This window comes from Sarcophilus harrisii, chromosome 4 (genome assembly GCF_902635505.1).
Source record: "Sarcophilus harrisii chromosome 4, mSarHar1.11, whole genome shotgun sequence".
NCBI classification, from domain to species: domain Eukaryota; kingdom Metazoa; phylum Chordata; class Mammalia; order Dasyuromorphia; family Dasyuridae; genus Sarcophilus; species Sarcophilus harrisii.
In genome coordinates this window covers 102091826-102117325 of record NC_045429.1, presented here as the reverse complement: position 1 = coordinate 102117325, position 25500 = coordinate 102091826, and the positions used below count along the sequence as shown (strand labels likewise).

General features: G+C 47.4%; 1 long non-coding RNA gene across 1 annotated transcript; it reads left to right on the top strand.

Moving 5' to 3' along the window:
* The first annotated feature begins 484 nt into the window (after positions 1 to 484).
* Positions 485 to 12952, top strand: LOC111720426. Its single transcript, XR_004229357.1, has 3 exons — positions 485 to 3904; positions 9327 to 10344; positions 11687 to 12952. It is a non-coding gene; the product is annotated as an uncharacterized LOC111720426 (long non-coding RNA).
* Positions 12953 to 25500: the final 12548 nt, after the last annotated feature.

The following is a 25500-nucleotide window of genomic DNA, read 5'->3' as shown; positions in this document are numbered from 1 at the left end:
TTTATCACTACACGCTCCTCCTCAGACTGTTTGTCTCCCTTAGATTCACTTCCATAAAGATAACTCTCAAGTCTTTATCTCCAACTCCAGCATGTTATGGATTTTCTTCCAAATTCCAGCTATCTTTGGGCACATCCCTGCTGGAGAGGGATAGCTTGATATAATGGATAGAGTCATGAAGATGTAGTCTTAGGTCCTTTTGGATTGTTTGACCCTGGGAAAAAAAATCAGTTTTCTTAAGCAGCTTGCTAAGACTATCCATAGCAGAGAAGGGACTGACCTAAATTGTTGAGGAAGATTCCTTAAACTAGTCTTGTTAAAAAAAAAAATTAGGTAGCTGATGGACTTCTCCTCTTGGATGTCCCATTGCTCTCTCAAATTTAACACAGCTGAAATTGAACCAGTCATCTCTCCCTCATCTTATTTTTTTTTTAATTAAAGTTTTTTATTGACAAAACATATACATGGGTGATTTTTCAATATTGACCTTTGAAAAACTTTCTGTTCCAAATTTTTCTCCTCCTTCTTCACACCCCCTCTCCTAGATGGCAAGTATCTCCCTAGTCTTACATCAAAATTTATTATTCCTGCTAATGGTGCCATCGATGTCCTGGTTACCTAGGCTTGAAATCTTGTCCTTCCCAAGCTTTTTCACCTTTACAAGTCCTGTCTAGTCTTCCTTAGTAATTTCTCTTTTCCATCCCCAACTTGTATTATCTGAGTTGATAATTTTAGCACTGAGTCCAGTTCAGCCTCCTCTTATTTTACAGATGGGGGAAGTGAGGTCCAGAGAGCAACATACAGGTAGTAAGTATGGAGAAATTAGGTAGAAGATGTGTCTCTGAACTGCTCGAACATATAGAATAGTTCCCAGTTACTTGCAAGATCAAGCCTAAGGCATTCTAATTTCTCTATGATTCCAAATCTCTTTCCAATCTTGTTTCTTACTGGTTATATACCCACCAGCATAGTCCTCTACAGGATATAGGACTCTTGTCAACTTTAGCCTTATTTTGGACTCACCTTCTCAGATAATACGAAACCTAAGATTCTATAGAGAAAAAAAAAGGAGGAAAGAGCAATTGGGGTTAAGTGAATTTCTTAGGATCATGCAGCTAGTATCTGAGGCTGGGTTAGAACTTGACTCCTGATTCCAGCACTGGTACTCTAAGCCCTATAGAAAATTTTGCCAAAAGAAAATAATTGTTGGCACTTGAGTTTTAAGAACAGTTTGTATACGTTGTCTCATTTGATCCTCTTCATGCCACAGTGACATCCATTTTATAAATGAGGAAATTGAGATCGTAGGTAACTTGTCCATAGTTAAGTGTACAGACCTAGGACTCTTGACTAATTAGTCTAATACTGTCCACTAGACCACACTGCCTCTCACTGTCATATTGCCTGGTTGCATCTAGTAGAACTCTGCGGGCCTGCAAGCAGACAGGGGAGATGGGCTTGTGTAAGGTTCTCAGTCCTGCAGATGAGAAAAAAGATTCTGTGAGGGGTCCCCCAACCAACCTGTCCCATCCGTCTTTGTCACCAGGTTAAGTGGAAAGAGCATTAGAGAGAAGACCAGCTTTTTGGTCCTGATTCCAATACTGACTGCCTCAGTTTCCTCACTTGTAAATTGGACTGAAGCCTCTCAGTGCTACTTACTCACAGGGCTCTTGTAAGGAAACCTCTGTAAACCCCTAAGGCATTTCATACATATATATGTGGTGTGTGTATGCGTGTGTGTGTGTGTGTGTGTGTGAAGGGTGGTTGGAGCAGCATTTAAGCACGAGGCAGTGACTGGGGCACTCACAAAGGCAGGACACAGAGGATTAGGGAGAGTTCATCAGTTCTCTGTAAGTCCCAATGAGAGCCCAATTAATTTTCCTCAAAAATCTCTCCTCCCAAAGTGTTGGTACGGACTGTCTGGTTCCTGAAGCCCTGGGGATGGAAGGAGTCCAGAGCCCTTCCCTGTCATTTCTGGGGCTTTCAGGAATTGACAAACAGCCGTTGGTAATTGTGGGAAGGGAGGGAGGTGCGCTGATGGGGGACACTGGCTTCTTTCTTTCATCCCCCCTGGAAGATTACTCGCTGTACATGAGCCCTGCGAGGAAGCTTTCAGCCTCTTGTCCTGTACTCCATCGACATGAAAATTAGCTTCTCTGGGGTCATATGGAGGAAAGGCCTGGACCTTGAGTCTCAGGGTCAGAAAGCACAAGAGCCCAGTATCTACCTCAGAGAAGAAAACGCCAGTTCTTGAGGTTTAGACATGAAACCTGCCAAATAGTATTTTTTCCCTAGATCTTCACATTCCCTCCCCCAAATGTCAGGAGTATTTCTTGGGTTAGAAATCCTCTGGGGAATTTTCCTGTAGCCCTATTGGCCAGTCCTTGAGCAGGGGGCACCTTGCAGACCTCCATCTTGGGCAGTGGGCTTTCGTAGGAATCACTCGTGTCACCTTCAGGGAACAAACCAGCATCTTGGGGAGGCTCATCAGAGTCCCTGCGTTTATTTTGTGTTTGGTTGAGATGTCAGAGCTTGAGTCCTTGGTCTCTGTTGGACCAGGACTGAGTTCATGGTCAGTTTCTTGGGAAACTAGCCTTGAGCCCCCATTTTCCTTCTTTATTCAAATTTGGAGCAAGATTCCACTCAGTCATTCCTCTATTTCTTTCATGATGTAAAGGGTTCTCAATACACTGTCTTTTTTGTGTATTGTCGATAAATATTAGCTACCTACTTTGTGCAAGGGCAAGGTGCTGGAATTACAGGATTCTAGATCTTTCAAGAGCTGGCTGTTCTGGACAAAATTTTATTTTTATTTCCCTTTATCCATCAATCTAGTTATCCCAGAAATGGGAGAGGATGGGCTGCCTACTGCCCCTGAATCCTGGCCAAACCATTACCCAGACAGCTGGGGCCTTCCATTTCTCTCCATTGCTTCCCAGAGTTATCAGATGAGGGTAGTTCATTTGTGGCATGAACAGGCATCTTCTGCTTGGGGACTCAGGAAGAGAGCCAGATTAGGTTTTATTTAGCTTGTTAGAATCTTCTTTCACTATCCCCCTTCTACACACATACCATGCCCTGTGAGTGAAAATTAGAACCAGATTTCTTATCTTCTTGTCCCATGGATCATCCTGAAGGATCTATGCAAAATTTCATCTAGAATTTGGAGAGGAAGAAGAGAATGTGCAGAATTGTGAAATTTGGCTAAAATGACATTCACTACAAAAAGTTAGGAAAATGCAGTATAATTTTAATAAGCTATGCACAAGGCATCAAGGGTACAAAGTCAAGAATAAATGATCCCTGTCCTCAAGAAGTTCATAAGTATAGTCGATCATATTCTAGATACTCTCCTATTTCTTCACTGTCTCCATGGCATTGTTAAAAAATATATATAAGGGGAGTAATCAGGAAACCTTTGCTTTGCTGTATCAGGACAATCTTTTGCAGAACTGGATTGCTTTCTGGTCTTCGCTAAGGATTCCCCAGCTCATTCTCTTTCTACAAAAATGTTTATGAGGAGTGTTTTTAATTCTAAGACTGGTCTGTGTAGCATCATATGAGCATCTTTGCATTTCAGAAAGCACTACAATCCAACAGACCAGTTACTACAAGGAGACAGAAATGTCTCCCTTTGAGGCCCCTGTGCTTCAGATGGCCAATCAGGAACCAAACAGAGTAGCTAAGAATTATGTGTCCAGGCCCATTGCTCTGCCTTTAGCTATTGGTCCTCAGATGGGTTGTGAACGGTCAGTCCAGGGCTCAGCCACATAAACCTAAGCTGCTTTTCTCCTTTTCTTTCCTTGCAGGGATGCAGGATTCTCTCCTCTCAGAGGGCTCATCAGAATGCCCATGATGGATGCTGAGCCACAGAAACATTGTTGGAGAACCTAGAACCTCCCTGGTAAGGGGAAGCCACCTATGAGGGACTGGGTTGGTCTCGCATGATTCTAGCAGCAGCACCAGAACAACAACAACAATAACTAGCATTTGCACAGTGCTTTAAGGTTTACAGTGCATTTTAGCCACATTATCTCATTTGATTTCATTAGAGGTGGGCCTTCTGTGGTTTTTGGCTGTCTGTGGTCCATGTGCTTGCCAGCTTCTTTAAGGCCATCAAAAATAAACCTTCACTTTTTATCATCCCTGGTGTGGGCTAGGTTTGCTATTGTACCGTTACAGGGTTCAGTACATGGAAAAGTTCTTGACCCCTGATCCCTTTGGCTTTCAGAAGCTTTTCACTTTTCTTGCTTTAGAGTAAACTAGATGCACATCACCCAGCCTGGGGGAGAGGGGGCAGGAGAGTGTTGTCCACCATGGTCTTTAAGATCCTGTTTATCCTTATTGTCTTAGGCTGTGATAGAGTTTGTTAATCCAAGCTAATTGGTCTTACAAGCTTCTTGCCAAGTTCTCGTATCATGCTGTAGTCTTGCTGGGAACTGTGATCTGATGTGTCTGTATCTAATGGGGCTGTCTCTTTCTCCCTCCCAAAGGGAATCCTGTGGACCCTCATAGATGGTATTATCAGGGAGCCAGTACCTGAGAAGGAATGGCAGCCTTTATTTTGGTTGGATGTGTGTGGTGGGGACCTCATGTCTTATGACAGATGCTGATGTAGTAAGGGAATCAGTGGTTCCCTTTGGGAGGGAATGGGATTTTTTCTTTTGGCTCAAACAGGAGAGAAAATACCCCACAGGTACCTTGTGACTTTGACTGTGATTGGTGTTCATCTACAAAGCCAGTTAAGATAGCATGTCTCTGAGGCTCTGATCTTGGGGGCCCAGGATGTTGTGGGGCTCAGAAGACAGCTGGAGAGAGGGCTTGAGTGGCCAGGATGGGAACAAAGGCCTGGCTGTGCTTCTTGGGGATCCCAGCTTCTCCCACTTTGACCCACTGGGTCCCCTTGCTCTCCTCCTCCCCCCCCTTTTTTTCATTTCTATGTCTACCCCTCTTAGGATCAGCATGGAAGGGTCTGAGCACAGAAGCCTCTGAATTGGAGATCAGAGTAGCCTTCGATAAAAGCCCTGGTCTTCCTCCGCTTGTTTTTGAATTTCTGAAACTAGTTTTTCCAGAAGAGAGCAGAAGGACAGCAGCACACGGTTCCAAGGGAGTTGGATGCTTGGACGAGCATGTCCTGCTCTGGGTTTAGATGGGGTGGGCCTTCTGTTGTCCCCTTTTATTAATCTCCTGCCCAACTGTCCCCATCCTCATCCTCCAGCTGAGCTGCTTGGCCCAAGGACTCGTATGTCTGTGATAGAGGGAACTTTCCTAATGTGGCGTGAGCTGTCTGGTGGGTCATTGGGCTGCTTATTAGGAAACTAGCCCTGGGGCCTTCACCCCTTGCATTCCTCCCAGATGAGTGAAGTCTGGTTCCGTTTTCCCCTCCTTCCCCATCCTGACCAGTTAGCTCATTTAGTGGGAAATTCCCCAGTGGCTTTCAGTGAGAGATATTCCAGTAAAGGGGGGGGGGGGACAGTATGGGACACTAGGAAAAAGTCACTGATGGTGAGAAATGAAAATGAGGGAAGAGCGAGAGAGAGCAAGTTTTAAAAATTTTAAAGGAAAAATTAAAAAATCATCCTTATTTTGGTCAGATGCCTCCCACCCTGATGTATCTGATTTTGAGAAAGATCCTGCTCAGGCCCAGTATCTCATCTGTAAAATGAGAGGGTTGGACTAGCTGGAGTCCCTTCCCTCTAGATCTGTGGCCCCCCAACACCATAATGAATAATTGCCCTCCTTTCTCTCCCCTGCTTTTGTGGACGAGGTCAGGAAGGCTGTTGAGGTGGCTAGTGGGATTGACCGAAGGGGGTCTGAAGGAGGGAAAAGACCCCGCTGCAATCTCTTCCTGTCATGTCCGGGAATAGGCAGGGTGGGGAGATGTAGGAGGCGTTGCTGGGTGTGTCGGTTTGTAACTATGGCTATAATGGGAAGAGGGTGATTGGAGGAAGGTAACTGGAGGACTCTGAATTCTCCTGAGTGACTGAAAACCACCCCACCCCATCCCTTTTCCCCAAAGTCAGGACTTCAGGCTAGTTTTAACAGCTCAGTGACCCCCAGATAAAGTCCACTTGGGGAGATGGGCACGAAGGGATGCAGTGCTAGGGGCACAGCATCCTCCAGTGATGCTTTTGGCTGGTTCTCTGCCTTCAAAGAGAATGACCTTTTGTAGGGCTGCAGCCTAGCTGAGGGTCTGGGGTCTGTAGATTAAGTTCTGGGAATGAGTGACCAGGCCCTGGGTTTCTGTCCCTAAATTGTTGGGTTACTGACTGAGTCACCCTGACTTTCAAGACCCTGGCTGCCCTCTTTGAAAAAAAAAAATTGAACCCTGGCCAGCATGCTGATTACAAAACGTTTCCGAGCAGTAACAATAATAGCAACAATAATAAAAATAATGACAATTGGCAGAGCTGGAGGTGGAGTTTTAGTGACAGTTGAGAAAGCAGCTCTTTTAAGCACTGGCCACGTCACCAGGAAATAAATCTCTGTCCCACTAATAAATCACTGTAATGTACTTGGCCAATAGGACCTGTTTTAATTAGCCACACCAAATCCGTCTACGTCAAGAAAATAATCATGCCTTGTATTTTGATAGTGCTTTTGGATAACGTGAAACGAGAGTCAGAGGACCGAGTCCTTGATCCGATGGCTCCCCCCCCCCCCCCCCCCCGAGCACTCCCCGGCTTCTGTTGGCAGATCTGGCCCAACTTTGCCTCTGCTCTGGAACATTTTACTCTCTGTAGCCCATCGGAAACCTTAGTTTTTGTGGGATCTGAACCCTGTGTGGGGCTTTGAGACCCTCTCAGGAGGATGATTAGGAATAAATTTTAGAAGCCCTGCTTTCTATATTCATTCTTTTTATTCTTTTCTTTATCCCTCCTTCCTCCTCTACCCCTCCCTCCCTCCTTCTTTACCTAACACACATACAGACTTGGCAGATAGGAGTTCCTCCTAGATCTAGGTGGTTGTGACTTTCTGGAATGAAATTGTTTCTGTGAATAACTCGGCCTTAGCCAGCAACACGCAAACGTGGAAGCCGACCAGGCCCCAGAAGATGTCTCCAGTGGGGCCTGCCCTTGGCTAGGTAGGAGTCGGGAAAGTGAGCTTTTTTCAGCTATCTAGGTTATGGGCAGCTGGCTGTTCCTGAGGGCAGGACCTTAGCCCTGGCGATGTGGGGAGGGGGTGCCGTTGTCTCTGGTACCCCCCAGAGCTTCCTCTAATCCTGCCCCTGTCACCCCACTTTGTCCTCATCTCCCTCCACACCCCACCTCCAAACTGATGACTCCCTCTTCCCCCACCTTTGCTATGGGATCCCAGAGTCTGGGGCTTCCTTGCATCGCAGCATTATTGGGAAACACTGATAAGAGCCTCATTAACTAGGAACGGCCCCAAAAAGTCTGGCTCTTTCTTTTTGCCCTTTTCACCCTGAAAACCCAGAGCCTTGGAGATGTAGTTTGGATTTTCTCTGGGGTCTGGCCGAGGCCTTACAGATCCACAAGTTGCTAGTTAGTTGAGGGATGGAGGGAGGAAGATGGGGTCCAAGTCTGAGGTTTGGCTTGGAGGAGGAGGGAACGTCCGGTCTAGTGGGGACTTCATTGATCAGCCCCATCTTGGTTAATCACGGTTCTGGGGAACCTCAGGCTGCAAGAGGCCAGGGCAGAGGTCACTATGACGAGCAGAGCCTGGGTCCAGCGGCAACGGTGGGGCAACTCTGTCCGGGTGACCCCTTCCTCCCTCCTCCTGGGATTCTGAAACAGTCAGCGGCCACTTCTAGCCATTCGCATGCTGGTGACTGTGAGGTCCTCCATTATACTTTCCTTTTCTTGGGCTTTGGGAATCTGCGGCTAATGAAGTTTGGGCTTAGTTGGGTTTCCTCCTGGCAGAGTTGTGCATCCTGTGCAGATAACATGGGGGGGGGGGGAACAAAGCAAACGTAGTAAGGAGGTAGAGGAGGTGAATCTGGGATGTCAGCCACCCTGAGACAGTAGAGAGGAGGGGGTTCAGGGTGCTGATAGTGTGGTTACCATTGAGAGAGACAGAGGGGAGAGAGAGAGGTGAGGAAGAGGGAGGGAGAGAGACAGAGAGAGACAAAGGGAGGGGGGAGAAAAAGACAGAGATACAGAAAGAGACGGGGGAGAGAGGTGGGGAAGAGGGAGGGAGAGAGACAAAGAGAGGGGGGAAAGAGAGGTAGGGAACAAGGAGAGAGAGACAAACACAGAGAGACAGGGGAGAGAGAGAGATGGGGAAGAAGAAGGAAGAGAAAGAGATAGAAGAGAGAGAGAGGAAGGGGGAAGGAATGGGGGGAGAGACAGAAGGGAGAGAGTTGGGGAAGAAGAAGGGGGAGACAGAGAGACAGAGGGAGGGGAGAGACAGAGAATGAGAAAGAGAGACACACAAAGACATGGGGAAGAGGGAGGAGGAGAGGGGCGGGGAGAGAGACAGACAGAGAGAAGGAGAGAGAGGAGAGAAAGAGAGAGGGGGAAGCAAAGAGAGAGACACAGAGATAGAGAAAGAGTGACAGAGAGAAAGAGGGAGAGAGAGGGAGAGAGAGAGAGAAAAGAGATTTAGGGGAGGGGAGAAGAAAAAGGGAGAGGGAGAACAGAAAAAAGAAGAGAAAGAGGGAGATAGAGCAAGGAAGGGAGAAAGAGAAGGGAATGGGAGAAGAGGGGGAGAGAAGCAATAAGGATGTATAGATCTGGGGTCCCCAAGTGGGGTGTGAAACTCTGAAATGGATGTGGGGATTCCAAGGCTTGGAGAGGAAAGCAGGGGAACAGAGGCCAAAAAACCTCAAAATAAGGACATGGAGAGCTGGCATGGGTGAAGAAAAGGAAATCTCAGGCCAGATTGCAATCTGGGGGAAGTTTTCCAGCTTCTCGGGGCTGAGACATTGTCAGGGGGTGGGTAGAGAGCTGTTCCCTGAAGGTCATTTGGCCGAGAGGTGGGTCTCTGGCCATGGAGAAGAGGCCCATAAATGTCAGGGAGGCCAGAGTGAGAGGGGAGCCCCTGGGGACTGAGATGCAGGGGTTGGCCTGGGCCAGCCGGAACACGGTCCCGACCCTCATCCCTGTTCCTAAAATCTCAAAGCAAATTCATAGACTTTGCCTTGAAAAGATCTTTGGGATCCATTTAGTCCCAAGAGTCCAGATTTAAGACTGGGAGAGTCCAACCCCCTCATTTTCATATGGGGCAACTGAGGTCCAGAAAAGTGAGTGACCTGCCCAAGATGACCAGCAGGGTTCTTGCCAGCGACCTCTGGCTCTGGACGCCACTCGGGGGACTTATTATTTGTGACAGGAAGGGTGAGGCTCATTCTTCTCATTCCCCAGGCAGGAATATTGGGGCCGACGGGGTGAGTGATTTCATCAGGGTCACGCAGTGGGTCAAGGCTGGGCGCCTGCCCCTTGGCTTCTCAAGGCCCCACCCCCAGACACCGCGGCCGCTCTCCCCCAGCATGGGCTTGGCCAGTGAGAACTTTGCCCCTGATGGGGCAGAAAAGCATCTGCCAAGCCATTGGTGAATCCTGCCCCTCAGGCCATGGAGTGACCCGGCTGGGCTAGCCCAGAGGGCTGTGGATTGGCCACTGATAGAAGAGGGCACAGGTGCTGAGGGATTCTCACTCCAGCAGGTAGGGCTGGCAGCCTGGGGAGGCCTCTGACCATCACCCTGACATTTTGGGGGGTATCCTAGAGGTCACTGGCGATGAAGGGCAGGACGGGTCATGAGTGGGTGCTTCGGGGTATAGGCTCGGGATTTATTTCCTCTGGGGCAAAGGTAGGTCAGGCTGAACTCGACTTGAGCCTTGAATTGTTTCATTCCTAGGATTCCCATTCCTGACAAACTGGCTGCCCACTCAGGCCAGGAAGGCTGACGTCAGTGTGGCTGGGGAAGGGTCACAGGGACACGGGAGGGGCAGGACAGCCATGGGAACTTTTTATGGAGAGAGGAGTAACTTATCTGAAATATAGAACAAGGGGAAATGGACCTGAGTTACAGCCTGTGAAATTTGTGCTGGCTGAAAGGAAGGACTCCTCAATGAGGAGGGATTGGGGGGCTTCCAGACTGAGATACCCTGGGGAACCTCCTGAAGAGAATCCCCCTCTTGGCTAGGGAAGGATAACTCTTCTTGGTGGAGATGGTGAGAAGTCTTTCAGGCAGCAAAGGGCCCCAAATAAGGTCCCTGGAACTAGGGGGAAGGTTGCATGAGTACAGCAAGGGTCTTAAAAAGTATAGCATAGAGAGATATAAAGGACCTTAGCGATCAGTTAATCTGCTTCCCCTCCATTTTACAGATCAACAAACTGAGGCCCCAAGGTATTAAAATCCACTGGAAGTCATCATTAAGGAGTAAGTGCTAAGGCCCAGGATTCAAATGCGAGTTTGCCACTTGCTACCCAGTTGCCCCAAGTAGCCTCCACGTTCTCACCATTTAGCAGTTGACTGTAGCTTTTCCTAGAACAGAGGATGATTTCATTGGTACAGGGAACTCTCAGGTGGGGAAAATCCTCCTTTCTCTCTTAAGAGAGTGACCTGGAGCAGAGATATCAAAAATCTCACCCATCAAAATACCCTCCAGTTCTGGAGAATCTGTTTAAAATATAATTGGGGAATATTTAACAAAATAAATAAAAAATACAACAAAACACAAATAATATTACATTTTAAAACCTAAGTCAGAATGCGCCTTGTAGGAATCTTTCTGAAAGGTTTAGTTCCCCTTCTCCCCCCCTCCCGTTTCTGTAGAAACCTGAGAAAGTCATTAGCCCAAGATTGCACGGCCCAGGTGTGTAGGTGACAGGCTTGGAACCAACCCTCCCCGCCCCCAGTCCTTCTGGTTTCAAAATCATTTCTCCCTTGGCTATGGCTCCTTTCCCTTTTCATCCCTCACATCATTCCCCCATTGCTTCACGGACCAGGAGTCCCATTTTTCATGCACTCCTCATGGAACACCTTTCCCAGGTGGCATCTTGGAAGGTAGGATAGTGCGGCCCCCTAGTGGCGTTCTTCTGTCACTGTCCCACCGTCTCAGGCCCTGGGGACCCGGGCGGGCAGGAGGGAGTTTGCAAAAGAATGCGGCGTTTTACAAGTCATGTCTCCAGCTGCCACCAAAGCCCCAAAGTGCTGCTCTGATAATAACCGCTCCTGTTTCTGTAATAACAGTAACTAGCATAGATGTTTCCATAAATGTATGTTTGAAATTTTATGCATGTTAGATGTACATTTATGTGACAGTATCGTAAAATACCTTGAAAACCTAGAATATATATATATATATATATATATATATACATATATATATATATATATATATATATATATATATATATATATATATATATATATATATATATATATATACATATATATATATACACACACACCTGCTTATCATATAAGTACTTTGAAATATGTATCTATATGGGAATATTTTTGAAATATTGAAATAATAAAATACTTAAAAATAAATGTTAACAATAGGTAATATATTTAAAATATATAAAAATAATAAAAATTTAATAAAAAATAAAAATATTTAAAATATTCCTGACAGCTGTTGATAATCATAGTGTCTCTGAGTGTGTGGGTTTTATGTGAGACAGACAGACAGACAAATACAGAGAGACACCGAGCCAGAGAGATGGGGAAGTAAGGTGGACCATCTTTTTTTCCTCTATCTTTTTATCTCCAGGCCCAGCACTGTGTTTTGCATATAATAGCCCCTGAATAAATGCTTATTGGATTGGAATGAACTGATTAAATCAGCGATCTTTGAATTCCTGAAGTAAATTTCTCCAGAAACCATCTGTCAGCCTGTGTTAGAGACATTTATCAGGTAATGATCATAACCTGTGAGTTTCTCTCCTAAGCACAGTGTTAAACTTGGGAGGAATTGTATTGGGCTGGGTGGGCTTCGGAATCGTATTCTGGTTACCCACTTTGGCCACAGACTAGCTGCATGAGCTTGGCTTAGTCCCTTTCTACCCTTAGGGTTGGGTTTTCCTATTTGCGGAGCAAGAGATTAGACTAAATTCTCTCCGAGTGAGCCCCTTCCAGCTCAGACATTCTGTGCTTCTCTGACCATCTGGGCAGGTTAGAACTGGTTTTATTTCTTGGCTGGGGGAGCCAAGTGGTAATATTATTTCCTTCTAGTGTTTTTGCCTTTTTCCTACTCAGCCGAGTTGCATAGTTGCTTTGAGGCAAAGTTAAGATGCATTTAGCTTTGCAAATTTGAAACTGGAGGGGTTGGCTGGGTTTCCTCCCCAGTAGAATCTCACCACTGAGAAATGGTGCTCCTTCCTGGAGCTCCTGAAAACATGGAGTTAACCCAAGTTGCTCCCATTAGAAAAAGATTGAGTTCAGTTGGGTGTTTATTTATTAAATGCCTATTTAGAATGTTATAGTGGAGTCCTTTGAGATATGCTTCTTCTCTTAAGTAAGGTAAGTGATGCTGTGAATCTCCTCCAATGTACTTTCAAGTTGGGGGTTGCTGTAGTTAGCAACAAATGTCTGATCTTAGCTTGAGGAGCTGGTTAATGTGTCACAGGAAGGGGAAATACTCCTTGTGTAGCAGGGGCTGGTGGGGGGAATGAATGCACCACTTAAAACATCACCATTATATCTTTGAGAGTGCTTCCATTTATTAAACTACACACCTGAAAGGGGTGTTTTCTTTTTTTAATTACCTTTTAGTTTAATTAGATTTTCTTACACTAATTTTTTTGGAGTTCCAAATTCTCTCCCTCTCCTGCCTATTGAGCAGGCAAGCAATAAGGTACTGAAGAGAATAAAGTCTTGTACTTTTATTTTCCCTGAAGAAGGAACAGTATACTCAGATTTCATGTAGGGGGCACAAGCTCTGAAGTTTTCGGGCCTCTGGTGGATTTTGCTTTTCTGAACTTTTTAAGTATAGATTCATAGAATCATAGATCTAGATCTTGGAAGGGACCTTGGAGTTTATGAGTTTAGTCTTCCTGTGTGTGTGTATATATATATATATATATATATATATATACACACACACAGGAAGACTAAATATATATATAAATATATATATACAGGAAGACTAAACTAATACATATATATATATGTATTCCTTGTTATATATTACATAATAATTATTATATATTATATAATATTTATTATATTATATAATTTTTATATTATATAATAATTATTATAGATTATATATAGTCTTCCTGTATTATAGATGTATAGATGATGAGAAATTGTGACTTGCTCAGGGTCCCTCAGGGAGGCAGGATTTGATCTCAGGTCCTCCCACTCCATCCATTCGGCCAGCTGACATAGATGCCCATTAGCCTTGGGCAGTCGGGTCCCTCACTCAGGCTTACAAATGATCTATGTGGCCTCTTGGCCCCTTGTACTACCATAACTGGCATTAATTTAAATGTGCTCCATCGAGGTCAATAGTGTTGCCATAAAGATGGGAAAGGGCATTTATTTTCATTGATTTACTCTTTTAAGGGAATGTATACTATTATTTATGGGTTTGAATGGATTTATAGGCTTGATGGCTCTGAAACAAAGGCCTCTTCTAATAACAGGCTTTCAGGGATGCAGGTGGCCGTGAGTCATGGAATGCCAGGGCTCTGGAGAATGAAAGGTGTGCGTCACACAGAGAAGTGATGGTGGGCGTCTGGCGTTGGCTGCGCAGGTGCGTTGTCAGCACGGCGGGGGGAAGGTGGGCCAGCCGCGTGGAGAGTGAGAGAACCAGTGGGCGGTCCACCTGAAGGTAAGCAACTGCTCCGAACCCACAGGCATTTATTAGGTACCTGCTGTGTGCACGGACATTGCTGGGGGGGGGGGGGGGTCAAAATCTTCAAGGAACTTTCTGCTTCATTGGGGGGTGGGATGCAACATGTGAAGACAAATATATACATGGTCCTTTGACACGAAGGGAGAAAAGAGCATCAACAATTAAAGATTTCAGGAAAGGTTTCCTATAGAAAAGGATGTCATTCCTAGGATTAAATACAAAATCTTGCACTTGGCATTTAAAGTCCTAGACAACATGGCTCCCATCCACCTTTCTAGGACCCTAGAGGTACAGACTTGGAGTTCAGATGAGAGGTTAGAGACACACACACACACAGGTTACATATATGTATGCATGCATGTGTGTGTGTACACACATGCTTATGTGTACCTTTATTGTATGTGTGCATGTGTGTATATGAGTATGTTTATGGATATATGTAATATGTGTGTATATGTACATATATTTGAGAGGCTTTTACAGAAGAATGATAATTGAATCCATGGAAGCTGATGAGTTTATTACAACAGGATGTAAAAAAGACTAAAGAAGAGCACCTTCAACACAGCCTTGGGATGTACTAAGCAAAGTTGGTGAGCCAAAATGACTTGGAAGGGGTTAGACAGGTAGGAGAATAAGGATAGAGCATTATCATCAAGACCCATGGAGAGGAGATGGTTTCCAAGAAGAGGGAATGGTCAGCAGTGTCACAAAGCTTCAGAGGGATCAAAAAAGAGGAAAACTCTGATAATAGGTTAACAGAGTTCACAGGAATAGTTAAGAGAGCATTGGTGAAGATCAGAATGCAAGGCGTTGAGAAGTGGGAAGTGATGAAGCCTTTTTCTAGGAATTTGGCCACAAGAGGGAGAAGAGATATACAATATAATGGCTTGAGAGGATGGAAACATAGAATAAGGGGGAAAGGGAGCTTTTTTCTTGGCAAAACAATAATCAGGATTCTCTTCTTTAAGACAGGGGAGATTTATGGGGAAGTAACCACACTGATAAAGTCCTAGGTCCATTGAAGATTATCTAAAGGTTGTCTCCAGTTCATTTACTGGATCTTCCTTGAGCAACTTGGGAAGGCAGAGTAAGAGGAGGCATGGAGGGGTTGTCAATCTGCCCTGGTGAGGGAGTTCCACCATTGAGTTCAGAGATCCATTCAAGTATCAAAACGCTTTATTTAATTGGGCCCCATGAAGGCCTATGTGGCTGGCTTCCAAGGATTAGCTCGGATATGTGCTGAGAGACTCATCAACCAGAAGGTTGGTCACTAGGTGATGAATTATTTTGGCTACAGAAGCAAATAGACTATGAATGCTAAGGTGTGGAGAGGTTGCCATCTGCTTCCTTGGAGGGTGCAACCATGCCAATTAAATCATAGATCCCTGAAGCATTGGAGGAATTATTATTTAACAGTTCTGGTCTGGGGTTCATTTAAAGATGGATTCTGAGTGAGAGAATTCTTTCTTTTGGGAGGAAGATAGACAGAGATAGAGAAATAGAGACAGAGAGAAACAGAGAAAGAGAGAGAGCAGATAGACACAGAGAGAGGGAGACAGACAGAGAGAAACAAAGAGAGAAACAGTGAGAGAGAGAAGAGACAAAGAAAGACACAGAGAGAGGGAGACAGAAACAGAAAGAGTGAGAGAGAAACGAGAGAGAGGGAAAGAGAAACAAAAGAGAGGGAAAGAGAAACAGAGAAGAGAGGGAAAGAGAAGCAGAGGGAGACAGAGAGAAACAGAGTGAGAGAGAAAGAGAAGAGAGGGAAAGAGAAACAGAGAGAAGAGACAGAGATAGACACAGTGAGAGGAAGACAGGGAAAGAAACAGAGAGAAGAGAGGGAAAGAGAAACAGAGAGAGGAGACAGAGAGACAGACACAGAGAGAGGGAGACAGAGAAACAGAAAGAGTGAGAGAGAAACAGAGAGAGAAAAGAGGGAGAAACAGAGAAGACAGAGTTTATAAAGCCCTACTTCTTGTCAGCTTGCTTTCCTTGACCTTTATGGCTTTGGGTGATGGAAGATCTCTGAGCGGGAGGGATGTTTATGGGCATGGAGTGAAAGAAACGACTCCCATAGAAGGAGTATTACTTTGCTGAGTTTTCAGGATGAGGCTCTCTGAAGGGTTGTAGTTGGTTCCTATTGTTTGAATTGCCTGGTGAGGTTTTGGTTTTAAAGGTGCTATATGAAGTTGGACTAAAGCAGGTTCCTTTCACTGGGGAGTCATTAGTGACTCAGTGAGGCTGGGGAGGGTTAGGGGGCTTTGTGTCCTTGGGACCTTTCTGTGAGTCTCTTGAAATACCATGTTTATCTGATAAGTAGCAGCCCTGCAGTCTTTGAGGGGATGCTCCATGAGGGATAATGAGCAGCTCTTTCTATTTTACATGGAGATTTATAAGAAGTTTGCAGTGTGGTGGATTTCAGTTAGATATTGGGCAGAACTTCTGGATCAGATCAGGAGAAACCAGACCAACAGGCAGTGGTTAGGGTTTTCTAAGAAAAGGGGCTAATTTATCAGTTGACTCCAGGATAGGGATTTGTGGAAGTGCATTGTTGGAGACAAGCAACTTTTCAAGAGCCTTCTTGGCCTTGGCATAATTACATGACTGCCACATGTTCTGATAGCTAAGGAACTGGGTTACCGTGGCCCTCGCCCCCTTTCTGCTTCAGGGTCTCTCTTTACTCCGTGCTGTAGCTGCTGAGCCAAGAGGCTTGAATTGTGTTGTACTAGAGTAAATGCTTTGTCCTGGCAACCCACCCCCTAACCTGACTTGTGTGGGCTCCTGGAACTTGCCCCAGAAATAGCTTTTTTTTTTTATGAGAATAAAAAAAAAAGAAAAGGAAAAAAAAAGGAAGAAAAAGGCCCATGAGGGCATGTTCCCACCAATCCCTCCCAGGGAGGAGCCTCAGGCTGGGTGGGACCTGTAGCCACAGGCCTGGGCACTGCCCACCTGCCCCGCAGCCAGGAATTCTGGTAGTTGTGTAGGAGGGAGCTCTGTGGTCCAACAGGGTAAATTTGGCACCACTATCCAGAGATGATTTTTTGAAGGTTGGGGGGGAAGGGACAGAAGTAGAATTGTGTGCATCCCTTGCCTTCCCTATAGCTCTACCTGTGAATAAGGTAGAGATCTACCGAGACATGGCCGTCATTCGTGCTGAAATGGCTGGGATGGTACTGGGTGAATAGTGGTGGTTTAAGGTAGAGCCTCACCTGGGGAACAGGAAGTACATGTGCATGTTTCTTAGTTAAGAACTGGACGGTCCAGAGCTTGGAAAAATAAATAAAGATACAGCTAAGTATAGATTTTAATAGAAGAGCAAAGTCTGCTGTTCAGAAGAACTATTTGAAATCGGACAGTTTTTCTTTTTGTAGTTAGCATAATGCAGGACCCATTGTAAAGGCCTACTGAATGCTTCTCCATCGCATCCCATTGCCTGGGGATTGGCGGGGGGGCCGTGAGTTCACTGCCGTTGGTCTTTCCCTCTTGGGCTACTGGAAAGGGTAGGACAAGAGCCAGCAACATTTTGGTGGACGGTGATCAGGAGAGCTCACGGCCTACTGTGCTTCAAAGTTTCCCCAAGTGTTTTCCTTCTAGCCATTTTAAAAATGAGAAAATTGAGGCTTAAGGAGATCATGACTTGCCTGGGTAGCAGAGCTGGACCTGAAGCCTGCTTCTTTAGGCCCAGAGTCTAAGGTTCTTCCCCCAGTCTGAATTTTCTTACTCTCCATCTCTCTGTCGCTCCATTTGTAGACCACGTGCAAACGTGTCCGTGTGAACTTCCTCTGACGTGCATTTAAGTTGATAGAGATGCATGGATGGGGCAGGCTCTGTGTGTGTGACTGCGCAGATATGTGTGCGAGTGTGGGAATAGTGATGTCATCGGCAGGATAGAGAACTTCCAGGAAAGACGTTTTCCCCACCAACACAAACCAATAATATTTGGGAGCTTTTAGGCATCGAAGAGTTAAGCTGCCTGTCAAGCCCCAAAGTAGAAGTCAGAGGCAAGAGTTAAATCCGGGTTTTCCTGACTCACCCCTGCGTTCTACCCATTAGCCCTTGCCCTTCTCACACTTGGTTCTGGAGGACAACTCGTAGACCCCCTTTCCATAATCTATCCGTTACATATCTGGTGTATTGCATTGTACTGATTAATTTTTAAGAAAATGTCTTGGGTCACTTAACTTTAGGGGAAAAAAAGTTTTAGATATAAGCCAGAGCTCATTTCAGAGATAAGCCATCTGCCCAGACTGACCCGTGGGACCCCAGGATGGTCCGGGACCAAGGTGGCAAACCCCGGCCCTGACAGGAGGGCCTGCGGCGTCTCCACAGGGTTCCTGGGGAGGGGAGGGATAGGTCACTTTCTCCATTCCCACTCTCCTTTTCAGTTGCTTTTCTTTTGTCTTGACCTCTGGCTCATTGACCCTTAAAGCCCCAGCCCCTGATGGTGCAACCAAGCATGTCCTTGTCGGGCCCGGAGTGCCTCCGCAGGATGGGAGAGGAGAGCATGAGGGTAGAGGGCAGAGAGAGGGGACACGTGTTCTTGGCCATTGGGCCCTTTCCAAGACAGGTGAACTCTGTGTTCAAAAAGGAGCTAATTTAATCTCTTGGCTCCAGTGTGCTTTCTCAATCTTCCCCAGCCTGCCCCCCCCCCCCCACGCACACACACCTTTAAAGAATTTAATCTGCTCAACAACAAACAATACTGTTATAAAACTTTGAAAACAAGAGGGCGAGGTCTCCCCGACAAGAGGAGAAGTGCATGTTGGGTAACGGCCGGAGGGAGAGTGCCAGGCCTGGGATAGAGCCGGGCGAGAGCCCAGTTGGCTTGGTACCTGGGCACCCGCCCCCACCAGCAGCGTCATTGCTGACAGGAGGGGGAGACATCAAAGTTCAGTCAGGGATCTCTCTCCCCCTCCCTCCTTCTCCTTTCCTCTCCCTCTCTTCTGTCTCTTTTCCCTCCCTCCCTCCTTTCCCCCTCTTTCTCTCTCTCTCTTGTCTCTCTCACAATCTATTTCATTCCCTTCTCTTTCCCTCCATCCTTTCTCTCCCTCCCTCCTTCCCCACCCCATTCTCTCTCTTTCCTTCCCTCCTTTTTGCCTCCTCTCCCCTTCCCCCCCCCCCCCCCCCCCATGGGAATTCACCAGACTGTGAAACTTCCTCCTCCACCCCTCCCTCCCCGACTCGCTGTTCCTGGTCATAAGACTGGCAGAGACAGGTCCTGATAGCAGAGCAGGCCGGTGGGCAGCCGCCCCGCCGCTCGCCACATGGTGCTTTAGGGGAAGCAGGCGAGGGGCGCGCTCACCGGGCGCTGGGCTCCGGACCTACCCCATGACCGGCCGGGCCCGGCCCCGCTCCCCCCCCCCCCCAGGAGCAAAGTGGAGCGGCGTCACTGGGCGTGCCCGGCTCGGTGTGCCGCCTGCCAGGTGTGCCAGGCAGTGGGCAGAGCTGCCAGGCTGAGGCTGGCCGACGTGCCCAGCGCTTCCAGGGCGAGAAAGAAGGGGCGCAGGGGGCTGCACTAGGGAGGCCTCTGACCTGTCAGAACCCTTTCCTCAGGGCTGGGAGTCCTTTGGAAGAAGTGGAAGCTGTGCCGGGGACACCGGCACCTGGCCGACTCCTGAGAGCGTGAGGACGACGGGGCTTCCTCCAGCCGCGGCCTCCTGGGGAGCAGGTGCCCAGCCGAGAGTGCCCGGTAGGAGACAGCCCGCCCCGAGGGGCCGGGGAGGGGGGGCCGGGCTCCCCCAGCTCGGGGCCTGGGGAGCGAGCACATGGAGCCCGGGGCCTCCCCAGGCTCCTCCCTCCGGGCTCCTCCTGACATTGCCCCAGCCCCGGCCTGTTGGCTCTCCCGGGCTGCGGTTTCACTTTTGAATCGGCCTTCCCCGGAGAGGGCCTTAATCCTCCGGTGTGTGTCTGAGACTTTGGGCCCGGACTCGGAGGCCCACCTGTTGGGGCGGCGACCCCTGTGCGCGCCCCCGGAAGGGTCTTCGCTCCTCCGGGAGCACCGGGAGGGCACCAGCTTCCTTTCCCTGCCCCGTGCCTGGGCCTTTCCGGGGCGCTCTCACACACACGGGCATCCCCCCTTGGAGCCAGACCCAGAAGCCTCTCCTTCCCCCTCAGGAAACCAGAGAGCCGGTGCCGGGGACCTCACACAGTGATTTCCTGACAGAGGGCCTCCCTTTGTGGGTTAGCCTGCACCTTCTGGGCTTTGTCATTGGGAGCTAGAACGGCCGTGCGGAGGCCCCGGTGGTCCTGCCCCTCCCCTCCCCCCCCCCCCCCCGGAGGCGGGCCCCCGCCCCGCCCCCGTGCCTGCAGGACGGGAAGGCCCCCCCAGGGCGATCGCAAAAGGGTCCCCTCGAGTCCCAGCCCCCCGCGAGGCAGCCGGGGGAGCCGGAGTCAGGGCCCAGGAGGGAGGCCCGGGGCCGCGTGCTCCGGCTGGGATGTAAGGGCCAAGCCGGGGCGAGCTGGGAGCAGAGCTGGCCCCGCCCCCTGCAGACCCAGACCCCGTGTCCCCGCCGCGTGGGGCCTGGCGAGGCCCGGAGCGGCGTTTCCTGCCGGACTCCCGGGGCCGGCCCGGAGCGGGGCTTTTCTGCGTCCTTTGCGCCCACCCCTCGGCGGCTGTGAGCCGGCGCCGGAGGCACGGGCAGGACGGAGAAGCTGCTGCTGCTGTCGGGGGAGTCTCTGCGGGCCCTGAGGCGGGCCGGGGAGGACGGGCGGCCCCCCCAGGGCTCTCTCCCCCGCTTCCCACAAGTTCTCCATCCCTCCTTAGCCGAGTACTTATCAGGGACCGGCTCCATGCGCGGTGCTGGGGGAGGCCCAGGAACCGCGGAGCCCCCGCCGGTTCTGCAGCTGTGCTTTCTCCCTTTGGGGAGGCAATGGAGCGGCCGCCTCTGTGCTCGGGTCCTCCCGCCCGCAGGGCGGCGCTCTCACTCCGCCGGCCCTCCCTGCGTGTAGGTCTGCCACCCGAGATCTCCTGGGTCCGGCTTTTCCTCAGACGGACAGACCCCCTCCCTCTCATTTTGGTCGGCGCCACTAGGGGTACGGCGTGGGAGAGCCCCGTCCTCCGGTCAATGCGCCGCCGGGCTGGAGGCTTCGGTTAGCCACAGCCTCAGGCAGTGGGGGGTGGGGAGGGAGGGAAGGGCCGGCTCTTTGAGTAAAATGTAAGATCTCCTTGGGCCTTTGCATCCCCAGGGCCCTGCACACAGAGGACACATCAATAAATGCGTTAGGGCCGCTAGGGGACGCTGCGGAGGGAGCCCCAGCCCGGAAGTCAGGAGGCCCCGAGTTCAAATCCAGCCTCGGACACTTAACGCCTCCTGGCTGTGTGACCCCGGGCAAGTCACTTAACCCCAGCTGCCTCAGCGAACATAGATAAAGGTGTTAGATCTCAGGTGCGATGCACCTCGGCTGGTTGGGTTGCAGGAAGGCCGCGGGCCCGGTCAGGGACGGCTTGCGGAGAGGACAGACGCCCTGGGGGGGGGGGGGGGGGTTAGAGGACATGGATTCAAATGCTAACTTGGACACTTACTATACATGATGTCTTCCAAGGTCCTTTCCAGATTTAGATCTATGATCCTATGAATGATAACTCTTAGAAAGTACAATACTTTCCTTATCCCAGCAGGCCCTAATGCTTTCGATTCATTCATTTCTTTTTGCCTGCCAATTAGGAGATTAGCAGAGAGAGTCAGGCTTGGTGGGAGCCCCGCCGCGGCCTTCTCTGTAAAACAAAGTTTCTGCAGAGGAGAGGTTCTAGTCAGCGAGTTGTTTGCAGAATGTTGCGGAGCGCTGCCCCGCAGGGACAAGGCGGCACCCAAGGCCGTAGCTAGTTGGCCGCCTCTGCTGCTCCCTTTGGATTCGGCGTCGGGAAAGTGACTGGAGAAGCCCGGGTCCGTTTTCTCAGCCCGGTGACGTGAGAGCGACAGAGAAGGTGGTTGAAGTCGGGGGTCCTTAAGCCTTTCTCCGTCCCGGACTCTTGGTTGGGCGCCGCTTCCGGACCCCTTTCCAGAATCATGTTTTTAAAATATCTGACTTGAGCAGGGTCGGAAGCAGGCTCCGTGGAGCCCCTGGTGTAGGTAGGAAGGGGGAGGGAGAAGAACCGTGGGGACAAGTAACATACCGCCTATAACCCATTTAGGAGAATGCCTCAGGGAGAAGCCCACTTACAGGAAAAGCAGGAGAACCCGGGTGCGACACATTTGTGATGGGCTCCTCAGCTGACATTTTTTTTTTTTTTTTTTTTTTTATTCTGTACAAAAAGAATCAGACTCTGAATTATTGTACAATTAGCCTGTGAAGGAAATCAAAGATGTAGGTGTGCATAAATATAGGGATTGGGAATTCAATGTAATGGTGTTTAGTCATCTCCCAGAGTTCTTTTTCTGGGTATAGCTAGTTCAGTTCATTACTGCTCCATTGGAAATGATTTGGTTGATCTCGTTGCTGAGGATGGCCTGGTCCATCAGAACTGGTCATCATCTAGTATTGTTGTTGAAGTATATAATGATCTCCTGGTTCTGCTCATTTCACTCAGCATCAGTTCGTGTAAGTCTCTCCAGGCCTTTCTGAAATCATCCTGTTGGTCATTTCTTACAGAACAGTAATTCCTCAGCTGACATTTTCAAGGGTTTCTGAACAGGTTGGAGAGGAAAGCAAGGTGGGTACGAATCTCCTTTTATGAAAGGAGGCAGAATGGTGGTAGAAGTGGGAACTGTCCTTGTCCGGTGAGAGCTTTCCACTATATATTTATATTTACAACAACATAATTAATCTGTGCTCTTTTGGCCCGATGGTAAAGCTAATCCGAAGGGAGTTGATTTTTGCCTTGTTTCGGTCACCATTGCCTAACTAATCTTCTTCGTGCCGTGATAATAATTACGCCTTTTGTCAGCAGTGGAAGAGCAAGAAGACCTCGCATCTCAGAACTGAGGCTGAGACTTCCCCTTCTTCAAGATGCTCCTCTTCTTCTGGAAGCTGGTTTCACATGGTGGCTTAGATTTTTCCATCTCTGTATCTAGCACCATTTGAAATCAGTGTTTTAGGAGTAAGAATTGCGGCAAGGGAAGGACATACAAAGAAGTTTCAGTGGCTCATCTACTTTTTAGATTTGCCATTTGAATCGGGAAAAGTTTCCCTCCACAGGACGATTGTCATAAAAATCAAATTAAGGGGTAGGATCCCATCCAGCATGTTAGCTCCAGAGATAATGCTGTGAGAAACTAAGGTCAGTTTTGCTTAGCTCACTGGATTGGGAATCTCAAGACCTGAGGTTCTATCTCAACCAGTTACTATTTGTGTTAGCTTGAACTAGTCAAAATCTCTAAGCTTCAGTTTTCTTTCCTTCAAAATGGGGATTATACTCACCACCTGCCTACCTCACAGGGTTGTTGTGAGGATGTATGACATTTTTATATGATAATACACTTATTGAATGTTAGTGAACAGTCCTACCCAACTGTGGTAGGGTCTTAATAGTTTTCATAAAATAAACACTTCTTGGTTAATGAATGTCATGATTTTAGTCTTCAATTGAGTGGTGATGTGTTTTTCTGGAATAATGAGAAGGGTTAGATATAGCCCCCCCCCTCCCCCTGGCAAAAAAAAAAAAAAAAAAAAAAAAAAAAACTTTTACTTTCCTTAAAATTTGAGGTTATTTGTACATGCAAACATGTCAGCCATTGTTATAATACAGCAGAATTCCACAAACCCTACTGGACCTCTCTCTTACACAGGCTGACCGATTTCTCTTGGTGTTCAGAGTCTGTTTTTGTCTAGCACCATTTGAAATCGGTTATGATGTAGGGGGAAAAGCAGCAGTCCTGGAACCCTGTGCAAGGCCGGTTGGGTAGTCGTAGCATTTGCTTCTTGAATCACAGGGGCAAAAAAAGACCACAGTTCTTTCTAACCAACTGCAGCTGCATTGAAGCTTCAAAAACTCAGAGGTAAGAGACAGCCTATCTGATAGACGAATGTTCTCTGGACACATGAATCAACATGATTTGATTCCAGTCCCGAGTTTTGCCTTTTCTTTGTAATTTTGAGGTGCTACGGAATGATTAAATCTATAGAAGGTTAAATATACTAATAAATTTTTTTCCTGCATTGCTTGTCATGTTTATTTTTCAATGCCTCTTTCCCATTCGATTCCATGAGATTGAGAAGAAGGCATAAGGGATAGGACAAACAAATAAATCTGGGAAAGTAAACTATTCTCACCTTGCTATATACATTGTATATACAGCTAAGGGATGTAGTGGATAAGAGCACTGGACTTGGAATCGGGAAGACCTGGATTCAAATCCTGCCTTGGACACTGTGTGACTCCAGGTAAGTCATTAAACCTGTCTGGCCCTGCTTCTTCATCTATAAAATGAGGTGAAAGTGCTTTTTGGATTTTTGAAATTTATGAGCCTTTTGGAAGCTACCTAGCAGCTCCAATTTCTTGGATCACAACTCTGCTATTGAGGTGTTAGATAGACATATAAGGCCATTTCCCTTCTTAATCTCTTCCTTTTTCTGACATTTTGGGGAGCTGAGTTGTGACAACCTTACCACTAGAGGGCCCCAAACAGGGAGATTTTCACAGAATCCTGTGTAGGAAAGAACCTCGAGACAATTTGGGGGGGGGGGGGGGGGGGGAAGGGTGAGGAGGGCTACAAGCAGAGGTGAAGGCCTCTTTTTCTGAAGTATTTTTAAATGTGTAAAATAAATCTGATTGTAAAGAAAACCAGTCTATATATCTATATCTATATATCTATATACATATACATACATGCACTTGAATCACAGGGGCAAAAAAAGACCACAGTTCTTTCTAACCTCCCCACCTCCCAGTTTATGGGCCTTCTTGAAACTGTCCAGGTCTGTGGACACAAAGTTAAGAATTGCTGATCTAGATGAACCTGTACCTAAATAAAACTCCCTCAAATCTGACAAATGAGTTTTCACTTGTAACTAAAATCTTACTTAAAAGTAAGTAAAAATCTTACTTTGAAAATCTTCATTTGGGTGGCTAGGTGGCTTAGTGGATAGAGTACCAGTCCTAAAGTCAGGAGGATGTGAGTTCAAATCTGGCCTTAAATACAGAACACTTCCTAGCTGAGTGACCCTGGGCAAGTCACTTAACCTCACTGCCTCAGCAAAAAAATAAAATAAATTTTTAAAAATTTTTATTCCAGATATTTAAGCAATTGTTGCTTTTTCCACTTGATTGACCAATTGTCAGTAGCTGCTTTTGCAGAAGTAGAGTAAAAGACATTGACAAGCAATATGCAATACCCCTAATTTTAAGTAGGTATGGAGTGTGGGGAACCAATCTTATGGAAGAAAGGATTCTTTTAAAGCAAAATGCTATGACACCATAAATTTTCCATTATTGAATAGTTAAAATTTTAAAAAGCTTATGGACCTAAATCTTAAAAGACTTGTTTAAAAAATATTAGCCTCACTATACATTGTAAAGAGATCAGCAGTAGTCTTTTTAAAAAAAATCAAAGGAATACAATGAAACTATAAGAATTTGGAATAGTAGTGAGTGTGTATCAAAGTCGGGAATAGCCTTCATGCTTTACTTAAATTTGTCATTTGAGATCTGCATATAGCTTATCTCATTGAGTTTTAATAAAACATAAATCATGGTTAAGCCTGGCTTGTCAGCACTAATCCTACATGCCCCGATTCTGGAGAATGATTCACCAAGATCCCTGCCAATTCAGCAATCAGTCTATTCA